Raw genomic sequence first — 24210 nt, 5'->3', positions numbered from 1 at the left:
TGGATGATATTAAGAACAGATTATATATTGAAAAAACAACCAGTGAACCTTGAGACATGACATTAACCATCCAAATAAAACAGAGGAAAAAAAGAATGAAAAAAAAGGGGGAGTTAAGTGCTGAGACAGACAATCTCAAAAGTATAACTGAAATTCCCTCCCCTCCAAAATATCACCTGGGATAAGTGGGATATCTGAAAAAATAGTGGTCAATATGTTTCTAAATTTGGTTTAAAAAAAAAAACTCAAAAAAACTAACCAGGATTTTCACAGAGAAAACCATATGAAGGCACATTTATAATCAAGTGACATCATAGTCACTAAAAAAGTTGTAAGACTGAAGAGCAGTCAAACAAAATAGAAAATTTACATATGAGGCAACAAAGTAAAAATAACAGCAGACTTTGTCAGAAACTATACAAGCTATTTCAGAAATGACTTCGCAACATATTACCAGAGATAGAGAGGGACAAGATAGAAGACCCAATTCATCAAGAATACATTTTTAAAAAAAGATATGTATGCACCTATTAAAAGAGCTTCAAAATACATGAACCAGTAAGTGAAAGGAGAAACAGACAAATCCACAATTAAAGTTGACTTTTCTCTCAGCAATTACTGTAAACAAATAGAAAATCAGAAGGGATAAATCTTGACGACACTATCAATCAATTTGACCTAATATTTTTAGAAAGCTCCACTCAACAGCATACAATTCTTCTTAAGTGCACACAAAACATTCATTTATACAGACAACATTCTGCACTCTATAATAAACCCACAAAGCAAAATATGTTTGTGGACCACAAAAGAATTAAATTAAAAACCTATTAGAGAAAAATATCTGGAAAGTTTAGGAAATATTTGGAAATTATATAGGTCCAAAAAAAATCACAAAGGAGCTTAAAAATTAACTCCATGTAAACAAACACACGTAAATATTTATGCACCCAACATAGGTGCACCTCAATACATAAGGCAAATACTGACAACCATAAAAGGGGAAATCGACAGTAACACATTCATAGTAGGGGACTTTAACACCCCACTTTCACCAATGGACAGATCATCCAAAATGAAAATAAAGAAGGAAACACAAGCTTTAAATGATACATTAAACAACATGGACTTAATTGATATTTATAGGACATTCCATCGAAAAACAACAGAATACACATTTTTCTCAAGTGCTCATGGAACATTCTCCAGGATAGATCATATCTTGGGTCACAAATCAAGCCTTGGTAAATTTAAGAAAATTGAAATTGTATCAAGTATCTTTTCTGACCACAACGCCATGAGACTAGATATCAATTACAGTAAAAGATCTGTAAAAAATACAAACACATGGAGGCTAAACAATACACTACTTAATAATGAAGTGATCACTGAAGAAATCAAAGAGGAAATCAAAAAATACCTAGAGACAAATGACAATGGAGACACAACGACCCAAAACCTGTGGGATGCAGCAAAAGCAGTTCTAAGGGGGAAGTTTATAGCAATACAAGCCCACCTTAAGAAGCAGGAAACATCTCGAATAAACAACCTAACCTTGCACCTCAAGCAATTAGAGAAAGAAGAACAAAAAAACCCCAAAGCTAGAAGAAGGAAAGAAATCATAAAAATCAGATCAGAAATACATGAAAAAGAAATGAAGGAAACAATAGCAAAGATCAATAAAACTAAAAGCTGGTTCTTTGAGAAGATAAACAAAATAGATAAACCACTAGCCAGACTCATCAAGAAAAAAAGGGAGAAGACTCAAATCAATAGAATTAGAAATGAAAAAGGAGAGGTAACAACTGACACTGCAGAAATAAAAGAGATCATGAGAGATTACTACAAGCAACTCTATGCCAATAAAATGGACAATCTGGAAGAAATGGACAAATTCTTAGAAATGCACAACCTGCCAAGACTGAATCAGGAAGAAATAGAAAATATGAACAGACCAATCACAAGCACTGAAATTGAAACTGTGATTAAAAATCTTCCAACAAACAAAAGCCCAGGACCAGATGGCTTCACAGGCGAATTCTATCAAACATTTAGAGAAGAGCTAACACCTATCCTTCTCAAACTCTTCCAAAATATAGCAGAGGGAGGAACACTCCCAAACTCCTTCTACGAGGCCACCATCACCTTGATACCAAAACCAGACAAGGATGTCACAAAGAAAGAAAACTACAGGCCAATATCACTGATGAACATAGATGCAAAAATCCTCAACAAAATACTAGCAAACAGAATCCAACAGCACATTAAAAGGATCATACACCATGATCAAGTGGGGTTTATTCCAGGAATGCAAGGATTCTTCAATATACGCAAATCTATCAATGTGATAAACCATATTAACAAACTGAAGGAGAAAAACCATATGATCATCTCAATAGATGCAGAGAAAGCTTTTGACAAAATTCAACACCCATTTATGATAAAAACCCTGCAGAAAGTAGGCATAGAGGGAACTTTCCTCAACATAATAAAGGCCATATATGACAAGCCCACAGCAAACATCATCCTCAATGGTGAAAAACTGAAAGCATTTCCACTAAGATCAGGAACCAGACAAGGTTGCCCACTCTCACCACTCTTATTCAACATAGTTTTGGAAGTTTTAGCCACAGCAATCAGAGAAGAAAAGGAAATAAAAGGAATCCAAATCGGAAAAGAAGAAGTAAAGCTGTCACTGTTTGCAGATGACATGATCCTATACATAGAGAACCCTAAAGATGCTACCAGAAAACTACTAGAGCTAATCAATGAATTTGGTAAAGTGGCAGGATACAAAATTAATGCACAGAAATCTCTGGCATTCCTATATACTAATGATGAAAAATCTGAAAGTGAAATCAAGAAAACACTCCCATTTACCATTGCAACAAAAAGAATAAAATATCTAGGAATAAACCTACCTAAGGAGACAAAAGATCTGTATGCAGAAAATTATAAGACACTGATGAAAGAAATTAAAGATGATACAAATAGATGGAGAGATATACCATGTTCTTGGATTGGAAGAATCAACATTGTGAAAATGACTCTACTACCGAAAGCAATCTATAGATTCAATGCAATCCCTATCAAACTACCACTGGCATTTTTCACAGAACTAGAACAAAAAATTTTGCAATTTGTATGGAAACACAAAAGACCCCGAATAGCCAAAGCAATCTTGAGAACGAAAGAAGGAACTGGAGGAATCAGGCTCCCAGACTTCAGACTATACTACAAAGCTACAGTTATCAAGACGGTATGGTACTGGCACAAAAACAGAAAGATAGATCAATGGAACAGGATAGAAAGCCCAGAGATAAACCCACGCACATATGGTCACCTTATCTTTGACAAAGGAGGCAGAAATGTACAGTGGAGAAAGGACAGCCTATTCAATAAGTGGTGCTGGGAAAACTGGACAGCTACATTTAAAAGTATGAAATTAGATCACTCCCTAACACCATACACAAAAATAAGCTCAAAATGGATTAAAGACCTAAATGTAAGGCCAGAAACTATCAAACTCTTAGAGGAAAACATAGGCAGAACACTCTATGACATAAATCACAGCAAGGTCCTTTTTGACCCACCTCCTAGAGAAATGGAAATAAAAACAAGAGTAAACAAATGGGACCTAATGAAACTTAAAAGCTTTTGCGCAGCAAAGGAAACCATAAAGAAGACCAAAAGACAACCCTCAGAATGGGAGAAAATATTTGCAAATGAAGCAACTGACAAAGGATTGATCTCCAAAATTTATAAGCAGCTCATGCAGCTTAATAACAAAAAAACAAACAACCCAATCCAAAAATGGGCAGAAGACCTACATAGACATTTCTCCAAAGAAGATATACAGATTGCCAACAAGCACATGAAGGAATGCTCAACAATCATTAGAGAAATGCAAATGAAAACTACAATCAGATATCATCTCACACCAGTCAGAATGGCCATCATCAAAAAATCTAGAAACAATAAATGCTGGAGAGGGTGTGGAGAAAAGGGACCAGTCTTGCACTGTTGGTGGGAATGTAAATTGATACAGCCAGTATAGAGAACAGTATGGAGGTTCCTTAAAAATCTACAAATACAAGTGCCATACAACCCAGTAGTCCCACTACTGGGCATATACCTTGAGAAACCCGTAATTCAAAAAGAGTCATGTACCAAAATGTTCATTGCAGCTCTATTTACAATAGCCCAGAGATGGAAACAACCTAAGTGTCCATCATCGGATGAATGGATAAAGAAGATGTGGCACATATATACAATGGAATATTACTCAGCCATAAAGAGAGACGAAATTGAGCTATTTGTAATGAGGTGGATAGACCTAGAGTCTGTCATACAGAGTGAAGTAAGTCAGAAAGAGAGAGACAAATACCGTATGCTAACACATATATATGGAATCTAAGAAAAAAAAATGTCATGAAAAACCTAGGGATGAAACAGGAATAAAGACACAGACTTACTAGAGAATGGACTTGAGGCTATGGGGAGGGGGAAGGGTAAACGGTGACAAAGCGATAAAGAGGCACGGACATATATACACTACCAAGCGTAAGGTAGATAGCTAGTGGGAAGCAGCCGCATAGCACAGGGAGATCAGCTCGGTGCTTTGTGACCGCCTGGAGGGGTGGGATAGGGAGGGTGGGAGGGAGGGAGACGCAAGCGGGAAGAGATATGGGAACATATGTATATATATAACTGATTCGTTTTGTTGTGAAGCTGAAACTAACATACCATTGTAAAGCAATTATACTCCAATAAAGATGTTAAAAAAAAAAAAAAAAAAGAAACTTTGCAGAATGCAGAGAAACGTTTTAAATATTAAATGCTCCTTTAGAAAAAGTAGGAAGGTCTCAAATACTAGAATGAAAAGAGAAGGTATCACTACAGATCCTTCAAACATTAAAACAATAAAGAAATATAACATAAAACTTCATGCCAATACATTAGACAACTTACATGAAATAGACAAATTCCTTAGAAGACACAAAAAACTAAAGCTTATTCAAAAAGAATTATTACAGATCTGCATAGCCCAATATCAATCCAATAAATTGAGTTCATAGTTTAAAACCTTCCCACAAAGAAACTCCAAGGCCAGTGGTCTTCATTGGTGAATTCTACCAAACACTTAAAGAAGAAATAACACCAACTGTATGAAAACTTTTCCAGAAGAGGAAATTTCTCCAACTCACCCTGTTATCCTGATACAAAAACCAAAGACATTATTAAAAAACTACATACCAATGTCTACTATGAACACAGATGAAAAAAATCTCTCATTAACACAAATCTGAACTTACACAACAATTTAACTCAAAATTACCTTTATTTCAAGATATCAGAAAACATTTACATATTTGCAATTTTTGTCTATTATCTGTATCTGTAACAACTTTCTTCAAGGCTTCAACATCGGAATTTTATGCTTTTGTATCACTGACCTAAAAAGATTGAAAGTGAGATAATTCTTGGGATAGCTCACCAAAATAAATGGCTTCTTAATATAAAAAATTTAACCCAGCAATATATAAAAAGTATTAACACATCATGACCAAGTGGGGATTATCTCAGAAATGTATGATTTATTCATTCAATATTCAAAAATCAATCAACTACATTAACAGACAAAAGGAAAAAAACCATGTGATCATCTCAAGATGCAGAAAAAGCATCTGATAAAAATTCATTTGATAAAAATACTCACTGATAATAAAAAAAATACTCTCAGCTAACGACGAATATAAGGGAATTTCTTCAATCTGATAAAGGACATCTATAAAAAACCTACAGCCTACATTAAGTATGATGGTAATCATACTTAATGGTAAAAGCCTGGATGGTTTTGACCTAAGATCAACAGTAAGGCAACAGAGATTTCCCTGGTGGCGCAGTGGTTAAGAATCCACCTGCCAATGCAGGGGACACGGGTTCAAGCCCTGCTCTGGGAAGATCCCACATGCCACGGAGCAACTAAGCCTGTGCACCACAACTACTGAGCCTGCACTCTAGAGCCCATGAGCCACAACTACTGAAGCCCGCATGCCTAGAGCCCATGCTCTGCAACAAAGAGAAGCCACCGCAATGAGAAGCCTGTGCACCACAACAAAGCCCATGTGCAGCAACGAAGACTCAACACAGCAACGAAGACCCAACACAGCCATAAATAAATAGATAAATAAATAAATAAGAGTAAGGCAACAATGTGAGCCCACCACTTCTATTCAACATTGCACCGGGACTACTAGGCAGTGCAATAAAGCAAGCAAAAGAAATAAAAGGTACAAAAATTGAAAAGGTAGAGGTAAAATAGTCTTTACTCACAGACAAGATGATGGTCTACGCAGAACATTTGAAGGAATACACAAAACTGCCACCAGAACTAGTGAGTTTAGCAGAATCATAAATTACAAAGGTTTATGTAAAAATCTATATTTCTATACACTAACAACAAACAATCGGGAACTGATTTTAAGACGCCATTTACAACAACATAAAAATAGAAAACAGAGATCAATTCAACAAAATACGTGTAATACCTTTACACTGAAAACTATAAAATACTGCCGAGAAACTAAAGACAGCTTAAATGGAGAAATATACCAAATTCACACAACAGAAGACTCAACTTCCTTAAGAGATTAACTATCTCCTTATTAGCCTCTATGATAAAAGCATTCATAATCAAAATCCCACTAAGGCTTTTCTGTAGAAAATGACAAGCTAATTCTAAAATACACAGAAATGGAAAGGACTTAGAATAGAAAAACAGCTTTGAAACAGAAGAGCAAACTTGGAGGATTTACACCACCTGATTTTTTTTTTTTTTTTTTTTTTTTGCGGTACTCGGGCCTCTCACTGTTGTGGCCTCTCCTGTTGCGGAGCACAGGCTCCGGACGCACAGGCTCAGCAGCCATGGCTCACGGGCCCAGTCGCTCTGTGGCATGTGGGATCTTCCTGGACCGGGGCACGAACCCATGTCCCCTGCATCGGCAGTTGGACTCTCAACCACTGCGCCACCAGGGAAGCCCCACTACCTGATTTTAATATAAAGCTATGGTAATCAAGACAGTACAGTATTGTCATAAGGATAGATACATAAATCAATAGAACATAACAGAATCCTGAAATAGACCCCCATATAATGTAAACTGATCTGCAGCAAAGGTGCCAAGGTAGTAATTCAGTAGGGGAAAATATAACCTTTTCAAAAATGCTTCTTGAACAATTTGATTTTCATATGCAAAGAAATAAATCTCATCCCTTACCTAATACCATATATAAAAATTAACTCAAAGGGGACCAAACGCTTAAAATATAAGAGCCCAAAGCAGTTCTAAGACATGAAGGAAAAGAAAAAAGGCAGAAAAAATTTTGCCCAATGTCTGTGCCAACTCCTCCAATTTCTACTCAGAATTAGGGCAGAATTATAGGGAAACAAATCTGAAGTTCTTCAGTCAGTATTTGAAACTACTCAAAAGGAAAGAGTGTTTCCCATCTAAGAACTCAGAGTAACTCCAAAACAAGTAGCTCTTAACTCAATCACAGCCCTCAGAACCATGCAAAACCTGCCATAAAGAATAAGACACTGTTTATATCTTCAGAACTTAGTGAAAAAAGTATCATAGAGGATACCCTAAAGCTTAAACATAACCCAAATATAACAACTGAAGTTATGCTCAGAGCCATCACGGAGGTTCAGAGAAGGTACAGAATTATAGGGAAATTATAGGTGAAATTCTCTGGAATGAGAATGTCTAAATTCCTATAGTGCTTTAATTCAAATCACTCAGTGTTGAGCAGTTACTGAACTATATATATATATATATATGAAATGTAAAAAAGATAAGAAAAGAAAAAAAAACATTAAAAGATATACAGAAGACTAACCAAGGTTTATATTTTAAAATGTGAACTAAACTTCATTATTCCCATCCTTCCTGTACGTATACAATTTTTCGACTGAAGGATACTTTTCAATTGGAAAAACAATACCTTTTCCCCTAGTTCCCCAAACTGAAGGATATCATAAAATGGGCTGTTCTGCAGTCAAGGTTTAAGAAGAAAAATATATGGGCATAAGAAACTGACATTGGAATAAAGTATTTTAACAAAAACTCATTTTGTAAGCTCATAAAAATTCTTTCTGCTGTTTAACTATTCAAGAAAAAATTTAAACATTAAACAGCAAAGTACTCTTAAAACAAGAATAACAAGAGCAAATATTGCAAGTAGCTTTCCCAGGTTTTTACTGACATAACCATCAGGCTTGATCAACTGTATCTAACATTCAGAATGTTCACATATTATATATAACACACCAAAAACTATCCCCTAACATTTTCTGAAATTACATTTTAAAATATCGTAGTATTAATTCTTTTCCATTTTGAATAGAAGGTAGAATTCAAGTGAAGTTTCACTTATGAAAGCTTTTTGAGGAGAACTACACATCTTACTAGCATACTGGAACCATTAACCTAGGCCAATGTAAGTTTTTAAATCAAAACTGCCTACTCCAGAGCTTTGCAAATGTGGACCTACGACTTAAGGCAAAAAATTCAAAGTCACAAAAAAAGTCTACATTTTAAAAACATTTCTTAAATTTGCTTAATTTTTTTCTTCAACCCTTCCACCTTTCAAGAAATATGGCTAGATTTGTCCACTTTGTCTTTCATTTGAAAATCTCTCCTCATAATACGTAACTCATGTCCTCAAACCCTCTCTTCCTCCAACTTACTGTCACAGTAAATATGGACTTTAGATTTTTTTTCCTTATTTTCAAATACATGTAATGGACATGGAAAATGGAGTGGAAAAGATGTAAAAGTATGGGATTATCTCAGCGGTGCCACTATATGAGAAACTGTCACTATACCACATTATGTATATTTTGTGTGTGTGTGTGTATATACACATACATATATATGTATATTCAACAGGATTTTATGAATTTCCTTAATTAATCTACCTTAATCCCCAAAATAAACTCCAAAGTGACTGCTATTCAAGGTCACAAGACAGTCTTATTAAAAAAAAAATTCCCATTTTATTTACTTCATAACATAGAAAAAAGGATGTCTTACTAGAAATGATGTATCAGCAGAAAGTGCACTTAGATGTGATCCTTGCAGAGAATTCTTCTTTGTTACTTTTTCACAAAATCCAATTCCTTAATAAAGAAAAAAATATTAGATGGGTTAGTAATTATTCTTAACTCTAAAACAAAATTAAATATAATTTCATTACTACAAATTTCAACAATCCACAGATAGTTCCACTAATACTTACTGAATAATAGAAAAATAAATTTTTTAAAATTTGTATAATAAAAACACAATGTTAGCCAATTGGGCATTGCTAATGTCACTAATCCATTTTTTTCAGGAAGTATTACTTAAATGTTCAGTAATATTCTATCCACGCCAAGATTCACAAATTGGTGTCCTAGGTCCCACTTTCCTATCCTCTATATCACATGATATACTTTATATTTAACTGGTATACACAGCCTACTGAATTTACGTTTTGATAAAATAGTTACATTCTGAAAATGTTCATTGTATTACGTTCTCATTTAGAAAAAAAAACTGTCAATGGGTCAGTGACTTGCGTTGCCATAAAATGTGTATATATTCAAATGCTATGTGTATACTTATAGCTTCCACTCTTTTAAAGGGAACAATGAAATGAAAATCAACATAAAAATGCCAAAAACAAATATAAAACAGATTAATGTCAATAATTCACATTAATAAAGGAACACTAATAAATGCTAACCAATGCAGTAGTGCATAAAGAATAATCCAGTCCTGCTACACTTTTGCTTGGAAATAGTAGCAAGACACTTAGGTAGAAAGAGAAAGATGGTAAAAGCCTCTCCTCACCCTGATTGGCCAGGATCAATTTATGATGCTAATCTAATAATTTAGAATTGCATGATTGGGTAATTATGACAATCCCCAAGTAAATCTGCTTCATCAAATGAAAACGGTAATTTCTCCACACAAACACCAGTCTTTTGAATCTTGTTCAGCAATACTAATTATTGTGATACTACAATTTTGTTTCTATTTGAAATGTACAACCCCTCTAGAAGCAGGAGGGGGGGAGCCATAGTCTGCCAAATATTCTTTTTATATTAACAAATTAAGCATTCAAAGTTGAACTTTAAAACACATACACACACACACATAAATAAGCCTTTTTTTTTTTGCCAAGGTTAAAAGGAGCTTGCTTTAAAAAGCCAATTTCAGCTTTTAGTCTAATTGTACCGAAATACAGAACAATCTCCTCAAATACCAATACATTACCAATTTCTAAAATCCAATAATTCAAAATGAACCTATTTTTCATGTGTTCTCATTCTAAACAAAACTAATTATTTTTAAATATATTTTGACACCAGCTTTGTGTCAGTGCCACAGTAGGAATTAAAGTTTGGCAATTTGACCCATGGGAAATAACAAATTAAATAAAAATTTGATAATTACACACGTGGTACACATTCTTAATTCAAAAAATATTAATTCCTCAATTCTATAAATTAACCGTTATTGACAAATTTGTTTTGTACACAGCTCTCAAATAGTTTCTAAAAAGCAATATTCTAAAAACCAAGTTTTTATAGTTCATTTATAACAATCTATAAAGAAATACACTCTCACCTTCAAAAAATAAAACCAAAACTAAAATGTTAGTGCTACAGCCAGTTATCATTAAATTTCACATATTGAACATCAAAAATCCCATTACTCTGTCCAGGTAAGAGCTAGACAACCTGTACCTCTAACAGCTATCTTTCCCAAACCTGGTCCCAACCAATTTCCTAGCTCCCTCTACTTCTAATTAACCTACACTGTTGTTAACCTAACTGTTGTTAACCTGACATGATACTGACATTCCTAGTTTCAAGCCATTGCCCAAACTGTCAAACTCTGTAATTTTGTTCAAGATTTTACCTCTGCCTGGAAACAATCTTCCTTATCTGGATCAAATGTCCAGTTCAACTGACACCTTCTATGAGGCCATCCTCAGATATCCTTTACCACCACCATCACCATCACTTACATGGGGCAAAATAACTATAGTTAGTTTTGTAGGTATGAGTCTCTTCTATTATACTACATGCTTTTTAAGAGAAGAAACCTTTTTGCACTTTTTTCATTTCTATATCCCCAATATCTAGTCAATACCTGGCACACAATTCAACATTATCCATTCAGACAACATTTACTGGGCATCCAATATACTCCCGACACTTCTCTAGGTGCTAGGAATAAATCCCTATGTCTATTCCTGACTTTATGGAGTTTACATTCTAGTGGGGGAGACCTACAGCACACAGTGAATAAGGGATATATAGTGTATACAGCAGGCTAGTGGAAAGTCCTTAATGAAAAAAAAATAAAGCAGAGAAGGAAGTACTGTCATAGGGAGGGGATTAAAATTTGAGAAAAGGTGTCCAAGAAAGGCCTAACATAACAATAATAGTAATAATAACTGCAACAGGAGCAATAACATTTAAGTATTTATCATATGCTAATCAGTAGCCTAATTGCTTTACACATATTAAGTGATGTAAAGCCAACAATAACCTCACTATTATCCTCAAGAGGAAACTGAAAGACTAAGAAGCAGCTAGCCAAGGTCACACAGCTAAACCAGTAAAGTGGTAAAGCCAGGATTAGAACCCAGGCATGCTTTTAACCACAGTTCAGTTAATGCTTTTGTTGAATAAATTTAATAAGTGAAATAAACGAATGCATACTATAGCAACAGACTCAAAAGAGAGCAAAGCATATCAGTCTCAGAGGACTGATACACTTGAGCGGCTTCAGATATACAATGCACATCAATATCTATATATGAAGACATCCTGACGAATAACAAGTCGGTGCCTGCTGTGAACAAAAATTATAAACAGTGATAATTCTCTATAACTTTAAAAATACATTTTAAGCTCCTATATGACAACTACCAGAACTAAAAAGTACACAAACACTATCACAAAAAGCACATGGAGAGGTCATTTAAAAAAAAAGAAAAGAAAACTTAAAAAAGGTCCTCTGAAACAAATGAGACCTTTGAAGGCATTACCATTTCAGTGACAAATGTTGAATATCATATTTTATACTGTGGCACAAGTTACTGTCATCTTTCAGTTTTCCATATTAACAAAAAAGGGTTAAATGAAATGACCAAGGTTCAAAACTCCTTTCTTCAAATGTCCCAAATACGCTTTACAAAGCAAACAGATGAAACCCAGCACAACTGCTGACAAATGAAGACCTGAATGGCCTAAAATAAGTAATTTGCTCCCTAACTCCTATCTCTTGCCATATTTGCTGGTTATTTAAGTGCCTAATCAGTGAATGCCAATAAACTAGAAAGCAAAGTGAAACCAAAGTGCTGCTGACATGATACTGACATTCCTAGTTTCAAACCTTGAGGGCCTAAAAAGTGTCTCCTCAAATCCTGATTAAAATTATCGATACAATTATGAAGAAAATTACTGCTTTATGTTTGGAAAGTATCAAAGTTTCTGCCTTGAGTATAACGTAATGTCAAAGAAAATAGGTTTCTATATGAAAACAAACAGCTTTAAAAATCAATCCAGATTAAGATAAAAATGAAGCAGGCAAAAAAAACCCCAAAAACATAAAGTACAGTCTATAAACACAATACAAAGTATTTATTTGCTCAAAGATGAATTTCATTTTGTAATCAAAACTGAGGTTTAAAAATGGTGTTTTTAATTCATGTTCTCATATGTGGTCATCAACTTACTCGTGCCTTAAAAAGATTTTTGCTACTACCCATGATGTGGTAACTAGTACCAGTCATGCTCTCCCAGTGAACTCAACAAGAAAACTGATCATATATATATATAAAACTATAATTTTAAAACACTGGACAACAAGGAGCTCAGCACTGCAACACCTGAGAAAACGGAAAGTGTCCCCTACAACAGGGGTCCCCAACCCCGGGGGCCACGGACCCCAACTGGCCTGCAGCCTGTTAGGAACCAGGCCGCACAGCAGGTGAGCGGCGGGCGAGGGAGTGAGCGAAGCTTCATCTGCCACTCCCCATCGCTTGCATTACCACCTGAACCATCCCCCCCATCCCATCAAAAAAGTGTCTTCCACAAAACCGGTCTCTGGTGCCAGAAAGGTTGGGGACCGCAACCCTACAATGAAGAGTCAGGAGAGCAGTGCAGAAATGAGAAGCCAAGCAGAATACAGTGGACTAAGCGAGTAAAAGAGGCAGAAACTGAAATTTAGGGAGGCTAAGGAAGCCGGAAACTGTGTGGGAAAGTAATAGAATACAGTTCAAGAAGACAAACTGCACCTGAAATCTGCACAGAGGATTCTACAGCAGCTCTGTCCAAAACATACATAACGTGAGCCCAAAATGTAATTTAAAATTTTCTAATAATCACATTTTAAAAGTAAAATGGGTTTTCCTTGGTGGCATAGTGGTTAAGAATCCACCTGCCAATGCAGGAGACACAGGTTCGATCCCTGGTCCAGGAAAATCCCACATGCCTCGGAGCAACTAAGCTCGTGCACCACAACTACTGAGCCTGCGCTCTAGAGCCCGCGCTCTGCAACAAGAGAAGCCACGACAATGAGAAGCCCGTGCACTGTAACAAAGAGTAGACCCCACCTGCCTCAACGAGAGAAAGCCCATGCACAGCAATGAAGACCCAACACAGCCAAAAATAAAAAATAAGTAAATTTTTAAAAAAAGTAAAATGAAGCAGGTGAAACTAATTTTAACATAATTCCTTTAACTAGAATGCTCAAAATGTTATCATTTCAGAATACAATTGATTTAAAAAACAGATATTTTACATCGTTTTTCCATAAGTTCCTGAAATTCAGTATGTTTTATACTTAGAGAATATTTAAATTTGAACTAGCCACAATTCAAGCTCTCAAAAGCCACATATAGCTAATTGCTATCATACTTGACAACACAGTTTTTTGCTGAAAATAAAGCTGCAGCATTAGTAAAGTGAAACTCTACAAGGCCAGGCAAAGAATAATGACTAGGAAGCAGTAGGCTCAAAAGTTACCAGAAGTTACATAAGATTTGGAGATGTTCAAATTCCAACTAGAGGAAAGAAAAATCTCATTGATACCTGGCGCAACGAGTAGACGCTGATGCAGAATCACCTCCTTAGTAGTAGTGCTAAACTACTACTACTTTTTCATAAGAAATGGAATACACTGCCAAAACAAAATTTAAGCCTGTTGAGAAGAAACCAACAAAATCCAGACAACAGCATGATGAACATCCAAGAGTCAATCAAAACTTACTCAACATAAGAAACTGGAAAAATGTGTAACCTATACCAGGGGAAAAAAATCTGACAAAAGAAACAGATCCAGAAACAAGATGATGATATCTTTAAAGACATAAGCTTTAAAATTTTATAAATATATTAAAGGATTTAATGAAAAACAGAAAAAAAGACAATTATTTTGAGAAGAATCAAACGAATTTCTAAAGATGAAAAATATAGTATCTCAAATAAAAAACAACTAGATAGACTTGGCAACAGATTCTACAGTGTAGGAAAAAAAGATCCCTAAATTGAAGATGTGAAAATAGAAAGCAAAAAAAGAAACAAAGAACAGAGCATCAAGGACCTGTGAGAATATCAAGGGCAGTCTAAAAATGGTGTAATTGTAATCCCAGAAGGAGAGATAGAAAAAATATCTGAAGAAACAAAGGCCAAAGAATTTCCAAATCTGAGGAAAACTGAACCCATATATTCAAGAAACTCAATGAACAAAAAACAGGTTAAGCACACAAAAACTGTACCAAGGCACATAATTAACAATCAAACTGCTGAAATCCAGTAATATAAAGAAAATCTTAAAAGCAACCAAAATGAGGGGAAGACACATTACATATAGAGGAACAAAGAATTACCACAGACTCCTTGCAGAAAGTAATGTGAACAAGTTTAAGCAAAGGAATAACGCCTTTAAAGTGCTAAGAAGAAAAAAAAAAAACCTGTAAACTGAAATCTACATAAAGCAAAAATATCCTCCATAGATGGAGAAATAAAAACATTTTCAGACAAACAAAAGCTGAGAATCTGTCAACAGAATGAACCCTAATGTAAACCATGGACTTAGTTAATAATAATGCATCAATATCAACTCTAACAAATGTACCACACCAATGCAACATGTTAATAATAGGGAAGGGGGAGAGACGAGAGCGAGAGAGCGAGAGAGCGAGCGAGCGAGCGAGCGAGCGAGCGAGCGAGCGAGAGAGAGAGAGAGCGAGAGAGAGAGAGAGAGAGAGAGAGAGAGAGAGAGAGAGAGTATATAGGAACTCTGTACTTCCTGTTCAGTTTTTCTGTAAACCTAAAACTGCTCTGAGAAACAAAAGATAGAAACCTATTTCTACACAAAGGAAGACCAATAGAAATGGTAAGTATGAGAGTTTACCTTTTATTTTCTTACTTTTACTTTTTAAAGAGATAATGGTTTTTAAAGCAAACGTAGTAATAATGTATAAAAGTAAAAACATGCAGCATAAAATGGATGACAAAAATAGCACAAAGAATGAGGGGGAGAAAATTTTATTTCCAAATTGGAAGCAACCAAAATGTCCATGAAAGGGGAATGGAGAAACTGTAGTATAAACATATAAAGGAACACTAGGCAACAGTAAACTGGATCAAAATACTGATAGACACAAACATGGATGAACTGCAAAAACATTTTGGTGAGGGAAAAAATCCAGACATTAAAGAGTCACACATACTGTATGATTCCATTTAGGAATAAATTTGCAAAACTTTGAGCAACCACCAAATACGTACAAATACATACACATTACGAAAGCAGATACTCAACACAGAGAAGCTATACATACGTAGTTAAAAGATTTTTCTGACTTTACACAGTTAAGATCAAGAACAATCATTATCTTCTGAGTTTTAGTTTCCTCATCTGTAAAACAGTGTAGTAATAGTTTGTATACTTCATAAATTTAGTTGTTAAATTAATTAAATAGTTGTTATTAAATAAGCATATATGCTACGCTATTACTTCGCATAGTGCCAGTATGAGCTCAATAAGTGCTAGCTTCATAAAGAAATAACCCAGAAAAGGGGGCAAATGGAACAAATGGAGACTGCCACTGGAAGTCAATTGGTTAGCAACGTTCCTATTAAAGAGTCATCATTGTTGAAGAAATCAGAAAGGCAAATACTACATACAGCAAAAGCCAAATGAGAAGTTTGGGAATATATTGGGAATCATTTAATATGACTCTAGAATTAAAAACGATACTAATAAGGCCTTAAAAGAATAGATTTATAAACATATAAAAAGACTAAGCCACAAGAAACAGTATCTTCAAGTCAGTTAATTTCACAGAAGCAAGCATTTAACAAAGAAAGTGATTTCAAGCACACATGAAACTAGGGACTGTTCCAATTACAGGAGGTAAAAAGATGACACAAATGTGAGTAGGTGTGAACAAAAAGAGCAAAGCAGGGTGTAGTATGGATAGATGGGCAGAACATAATTATGCACTACCTTGAAAACAGGAAAACATTTGAATTTAATATGACAAAAAATACACAAATAAGAGAAAGGCAAGACTAATCCTGTCAAGTGGAATAATGCACAATTCCAGTCTCAGCGTTAGGTAAGGTTAAAAAGCTGCGTTCTTTTACAATGCCCACTAAAACACAACCTATTACATTCTTAGCCAGCAAACAGAGAGGGTAGCATTGGTGTTACAATGTGATGGTATACTAATGCCAGAAATGCCTATTTTCCCCCATGCCCTTCCACCTCCATCCATATCTCCCAAAGTACCCATTAGGTCCAAAACATCTCCTCACACAGCCTCAGTTCTTTTTTAAAAAATAAAAAAGCAAACAGCTTTACTGAGATATAATTCACATGCCATACAATTCACCCATTTAAAGTATACACCTGAATTTTTTTATATTCACAGGAATGTGCAACCATCACCACTAATCCCAGAACATTTTCATCACCCTTAAAAGAAACCTGTGCCCATTAGCAGTCACTCCCCATTCCCTATTCCCACCCCACACCCCAGCCCTAAGCAGTGAGGCATCTTTTTGTCTCTATAGAATTGCCTATTCTGGACATTTCATATAAATTGAACCATATAATCTTCCATGACTACCTTATTTCACTTAACAATGTTTTCGAGACCCATCCATGTTGTAGCATGCATTCATACTTCATCCCTTTTTATTGCCAAATAATATTCTACTCTATGGAAATACCACATTTTATTTACTTATTTATTTTTGCGGTACGCAGGCCTCTCACTGTTGTGGCCTCTCCCGTTGCGGAGCACAGGCTCCGGACGCGCAGGCTCAGCGGCCATGGCTCACGGGCCCAGCCGCTCTGCGGCATGTGGGATCTTCCCGGACCGGGTCACGAACCCATGTCCCCTGCATCGGCAGGCGGACTCCCAACCACTGCACCACCAGGGAAGCCCCCACATTTTATTTATTCATTCATCCATCAGCTGATGGACATTTCTTTCCACTTTTTGCCTATTATTAGTAATGGTGCTCTAAGCACTGGTATACAAGCTTCTATGTGGGTATATGTGTTTATTTTTAGCTTCTACTCTTATAATAAAATAACTTAGAGTGCCTTCATATTTTCTTTTCTATCATCCTACTTCATTATGGTATCTAACATCTTCCCCATAACGATACGTATACCGGTGGTTATGCCACAAATAATAAGGCATTTTAGGTAAATTACTAGTTCCTATTTTATTTTCCCAAATAATTTATCACCCCCCAATCTATAATCAGCAACCATACTGGAAGCATACACATTGATATTTAATATTTATTACATGTTCTGATAATGCTATCATTCATCAAGTAGAGGATGTAACTTCTTAAATGCTGAAGTTCCATTTGTTCTACGCGCCTCAACCCAAACTAAGGGCTAACACTCCTAGTATTCCTTGTCAGGCATATAGTTACTGGAATCTATCATTTTTACAGTCCTCAACCACCTACACCCCAATAACAAAAAGTATATTTTGTCCACAAAAAAACAAAGTTCAAAAACGAGCACACTTTAAAATGTGACACTAGGCACTTAACGTAAAAAATGGCCAAATATACATCACTTTGGTTAAAGTCTGGTAAGCTGGCAAAGTGTGTCAAACAGATGTTCGTATTAATAAGGATGTTGGCCAGATTCTAGAAAAAGTTTGAACACCATATTTGCGATATTCTGCAACTTCCTAAAGTCTTGAACTGGAAGAGGCCTCAGAGGTCTTTTTAGAAACACAAACTCTAAAACTTAACAGAAATGAAATGGAATCCAGGAGTAATACCCAGACTACCAGTCTAATCCGCATCAAAATAGGATTCTACCCATTTCACACAAACAAATACTAACAACAAAAATATCTGCACTAATGGAAAAGAAGAAATCCAAACCCTAAAGTTATACTGAAAGATGGATACTATAACTTGGGATTTTTATTGCAAATAATTTGATACTTCTAAAGTGCTGCTTTGAACCATAAAATAGAGAGAGGGGGCTTCAGATTATCCTCATAGTACTACCTTTCCTTGCATTCTGGTATGCCTTCTTAAGTGGAAGAGAATTGGGAAGAGTTAAAGCTACTGCCCTAAGAACTATATACATCATCTACTACTTGTTACACTGACAACAAATCCTAGGATAGTTGTGGCAATTATAAATCACTGTAACATTTTACTTCCCTGCTAAGTAGATGCATGGGAGTCCATGTGTCAAAATTTCATCTACTGTATCTCACAGCAGAAAACATGTTGAGAACTACTGATCTAGACCAGCAGTGTTAAAGACTTTAAATTCAGTCCAAAACCTTAGTTCAGCACAAATCCTCATGTAAAATCTAGGGTCATGTGAAAGACAGAAACTTAATAGATTACTATATGTTTACTGAGAATCTACATGAAAAGAATGCAAGAACAACTAAGACACAAGCATAAAAACCTTCAATGCACTATGTATACACCTACTCCCTTTATTATAAGGTCAAACATGGTAAGTACAGTAAGACAGATAAGAAGTACTATGAGGATTTCAAAAGAAAACTCTTCTAAATGGAAGGAATCAGTTCTTTATGGAAAGCACAGCATTTGGCCTGACCTGGGAAAGGAGATCAAGAAGTGAGATACAGAGGAGAATGAGAAGAGAATCATCTATCTTTATTCATGTCTTCTACTTGAAAGGCATATATTCCCACCAATTTCCTTCAAACAATCAAATTAAGAATGAGGCTAGCACTGTCCTTTTAAACAAGTGTTGTTGAGCATTATTCTTTACAGAACCAAGCTTTATTAATAAGGAAGGACATAATGTCATCTTTGTTATCTTGTTATATGGGCATATTAAAGACAGCCCTGGTCACTTCCAAGCTTAAAAGACTTTTCAACAGCTCTTCCTTAGCTGAAGAACAAAGTCCAAACTGCTCAACATCCAACGTGCTCTACAATCTGGTCTCAAGCTCTCTTTCCCACTTTACCATCTTCTACTTCTGAAACACCCTCCAATCTAGCCAAACTGTGTCCAATACATACCTCTCACTTTTCTGTTTTAGTTCTTTTGCTCAAAATGATTTCTCTATGTGAAATATCTTTTCTATACCTCTGACAATAAAACCTGACATCCAGCTCAAATATCAATTCTTCCATGAAGCATTCCCTGGTCACTTCTGAACTCTACCTTCCCATGGATATGCCTTGTGTCTAAGATTTACACATCACTTGGTAATTAATGTAGTATAGTAATTAATGGGGTTTTACCCTTTCTACACCATTATCTACTAGAAGCAAACAGCTATATCTTAAATGTGTTTATATTTCTGCAACAACAATACAGAAACAATAGTTAAAGTAGTGAAAATAGAAAAGGAATAGAGTCTAAAGGAAGGAGTAAGGGAGCAGAGCAATGGACATTGCTTTGGGGCTACCATATTTGCCAGCTGAAAGAAAAGGGGTAGGGCAGTAAAAAGAAATTGTATAGAGAGCCTGTCAAGTCATTACTTAAGACTTGGGGAAGCTACGAAAAAAGAAATGAAAGCTCATATATGAGGTTCCAAAGACAGACAGCTGGGCATAGGTACTGACTGCCTTTAAACACCATTAAAAAGCCACGTGGAGAATTCCAAAAACACATCATTAATAGCAAAGGTTTTAATTTATATTATGAAAGATTTCTTATGTTTAAAGTCAATAGGCCTTTTAATTTCGGTTTATATTTTTAAAAAGAAATGTATGACTAATGGAACAAGTCAATTTCTACCCCAACAACGTAAAACACTGACAAAAAAACTTGTTAATTCTAGGGAAAGAAATGCTTAAAGGTAATAAATATTTTAAGCAACTAAATTCTAGAAACCAAGCATAAAGAACTTCCACACATAACTCCAACTTTGTTAAATTTCTCATGTTAAAAAGACATAGATATAAAGCATATAAGACAGAGAACCAGTTAGCTTCAACTACAATCAACAGATACAGTGCCATCTTATTAAACACAATAAAAGTGTACAGCCAAGAAATAACACGACACCTACAATTTATTGTAATCAAAGGACAACAGTTCAATCATAAAATAAAACTGAGAAAGCCGAAAGAGTAGAAAAAGGAAGAGAAGAGATACAAGTAGTTTAACTTTCAAAGAAGTTCACATCTATCAGATCAATTTCCAAGTTTAGAAGTTACCTTTCTAAAAAAAAAAAAGAAAAAAATCTACTATCCTACTAACAGAACCAGCAAGGAAACAAATAGAATGGATAAATAAACTGTGAAGTAGTCATACAATGGCATGTGAGGGCATGGAAAATAAATGGACTTTAGCTACATGTACTAATAGTATCCTGCTTAAGAATATAGGCCAAGAGAATAATAACCACAAATTCTTAACAACTCTTAATCCTGGGGTTAGAGATAGAAATAAGACTGTGAATGTTCACACAGGGGACTTCAAGAATACTGGTAGTTTTACTTTTTCAGTGAGGCAGCAGATCCACAAGTGAATGTTTTATTATTCCTTATATACCATTAGATTTCTTATATATTATTTACATCTCCACCTCTAAGTATAAAAAATTTTATTAAAAATGATTTAAATTCCAAAAAAGAAGTTACCTTTTCTGAAAACTATACATATTAGATTGTCATTAGAATAAAGAAGTACCAAAGAAGTGCTAGGTTGAATATAGACCTGTAACTCATTCATGTTATAAATAAAACCAAAGCATTTCCAATATACATTACAGAAATAAATATTTGAATTAATAACCTTACTTTACAGAAAAAATCACTTAAGCCTCTTGCAATAACCTAGAACCTGCATTTACATGCTAGCAGAATGAAGCAAGAGTATTTAAATTGGTTTATATCTCCTACAGGGTACTTTCTAACATCTCTAGCTCACCAGTGTAAGTTGACTACCTATGTCTTTTCTTACTAAAACCTTTGTAGCACTGAGAGCATAAATCAATAGATTCCTGCTCCCCCTCCCCCAAAAGTAGACACTTCAGTGAGGACAATGGTGGTAGCATTATCTAACTAACTAAAAATATTCCCCTAAACCATATGAAAAAACAAGGTGGAAAAGGAAATCCTACACAAAACCAAGCTTTCAGCATAGCCTAAAGACAAAAAAAAAAAATGCTCTCTATGAATGGAAGCAGAAAACTCACCAAATCCCAGTACTTGATTGATCTCCCAAGCTGTCACTCCACCCCCACTCACCACAAGACTTGGTGCCAGCAAACAGGCCTAAGGGTCATTTGCAAGGACCACCAAAAATATTAAACCCACCCTAAATCTGGGAAAATACTGGGAAAATGGGCAGATCAGAATACAGAGTACAGGGAAGGAAGTTCAAACTTCTGGTGATTTAAAGAACAGGTGCCATTTAAAGCGCTAGCCGCCATGTAAGGGGGCACAACCTTGAAACACATGGCCTCTGGGAGAAGACAGGCAAAAGGAAGGAAAGAGTGTCCTTTGGCAATTGGATGGTAAAGGGAAAAAGAAAAAGGGGAAAATTTAAGGTCCTGCAAGACCAAAAAGAATCATAAAATTGGAAGTCTCACAACCCTTCTCTCCAACCATTAAAACAAACAAATAAGAACTACTGAAGTAACAGGACTATTTTATACTGACAGAAAAGGGCACCATTAAACTAGGAATACTCTAAAACCCCCCAATATCACAAAAATGAACAAAAGAAAAGTGAAATCCAGAAAATCAGGAAACAGATTTTGACATATCATGTGAGGAAAACCTCCTACCAAAAACAACCTCAAAGCAGCAAAAACTCTGTCAGTCAGTATTCCAAATAGAATTAAATATATTCTGTTTAATATATTATTCCTAATATATTAATAATTGGATTAAACATATTCAAACAAGCATTTGAGGATATGAAAACCACTTTGAATCAGACAGAAACTGAAAAACTAAAAACAAAAATGAGAAACTTAAAAAGCTGACTGAGGGCTTCCCTGGTGGCGCAGTGGTTGAGAGTCCGCCTGCCGATGCAGGGGACACGGGTTCGTGCCCCGGTCCGGGAAGATCCCACATAGCACGGAGCGGCTGGGCCCGTGAGCCATGGCCGCTGAGCCTGTGCGTCCCGAGCCTGTGCTCCGCAACGGGAGAGGCCACAATAGTGAGGGGCCCGTGTACCGCAAAAAAAAAAAAAAAAAAAGCTGACTGAATTCAAAAAAGAAATAGAAAAAAAAATTATTCCAGAAATGAAGACTAAATTGCAAGGCACCCAAGGGAGAACTGACTCAAATGAAAATGATCTACCACAGTCCATAACATAACAGCATGTGTTATGAGCCACATCCATCCACATCTGGTGGTGTTTCATTTGATTTCAGATAACTCTCAATCCACCACTTCAAAATAACTCACAAGCCACAACCTTTCCAAAACTCACCTACATAAGCAAACTTCATGTCTTTTTCATAGCAAAGAGCCATATTTACTCTTTATGTAATACTTAACCATTTAACATGTTTAACAGCATGACTGCTGTTTTAAATAGGTTTATTAGGTTCCTATCTTTTCTCTTTAATGTGTCACTGACAAAGTTTCTGAGTATTGTTTTCCTAGCTCCATTGATGCCACGAACCCCGTGGTCTTTATTATACAACTTTGCATCACACAGTGATTTTCAGGAACACACATGCCACGTTATAGTAGAAGTGACTGTATATGTATAATCATATACACACATATTTCTTATCTCTGCTGAAAAGGCCTAGAAACAATGACACCCCAGGAGCAATGAGCACACCTAGCACCCAGATCTTGGTTTCTAAATGCCATCCTCCAACGAAAGGAGCCAGGGCTCTTCAGAAAAGAGGATGATTCCAGGATTGGGAAAGGTAAAATACAAGATGAGTCTGGAGCAATTAAACAGTCTCCTGCTTTGTTTAGAAAAAAATGTTTATTGTTGCGGGGTTTTCTTTTTTTTTTTTTTGCTTTTTTGTTTGCTTTTTTGTTTAACTTAAGACAATCTTATTGAGACCACAGTATCTGAAATTTCTCACTTCTAGTTTCCAAGATAAAATGCTGAAAACCTTGAGATAATCTAAAACAGGGTGCTCTGCCTTAGGGCAGGCATACCCTTAGGCTTTTTTTAATAGATAAATCCTCTCTGTTCCCGGACCACTACATACCTTCACTTCCAGTCCTCTTCAAACACCCATTCCATGGGCAACTCCTTAGGCCTTGTCATTAACAGGAACTGTTTCACTTCTGAGAGTAAGTTATACATCCCACTCTCTGTCTATACCCTCTTTATCCATCTAGGCACTCTATCACAAGTAAATTCATCATCTTTCTCCAAAGCCTAAATCTCCACTTGTGCTTCCTATTTCAGTAAACCACCCATTCATTCCCTCAGTTGCCCAAGCCATAAACCTAATCATTACCCTTAACTCTTTCTCTTTCATCTTCCACAAGCTCTCCATCACTGAGTCCTTTCATTCTACCTCTTATATATCTCCTCAAATCCAACTATTTCTTCAATCCTCATCCCACCAGCACAGTCCAGGCCACCTTAACCCCTTTTAACTAATTTGTTGTAACATCCTCCTAATTATTCTCCCTGCCTACCTACCAGTTTTTTGGGTTTTTTT

The 24210-nt window shown here is 35.7% G+C and overlaps 1 protein-coding gene across 8 annotated transcripts in view; it reads right to left on the bottom strand.

Moving 5' to 3' along the window:
• MEF2A (myocyte enhancer factor 2A) overlaps positions 1–24210 on the bottom strand; it is a 178506-nt gene that overhangs the window by 143217 nt on the left and 11079 nt on the right. For all 8 annotated transcript variants that reach the window (XM_079907386.1, XM_079907385.1, XM_079907389.1 and 5 more), the window contains exon 2: positions 9099–9184. The gene's annotated coding sequence lies outside the window, so the exon portion shown is untranslated. The remainder of the gene's footprint in view (positions 1–9098; positions 9185–24210) is intronic.

This window comes from Stenella coeruleoalba (assembly GCF_951394435.1).
Source record: "Stenella coeruleoalba genome assembly, chromosome: 2".
Taxonomy (NCBI): domain Eukaryota; kingdom Metazoa; phylum Chordata; class Mammalia; order Artiodactyla; family Delphinidae; genus Stenella; species Stenella coeruleoalba.
Note: the sequence above shows the minus strand (reverse complement) of the source record. Positions and strands in the feature narration are given on the sequence as shown.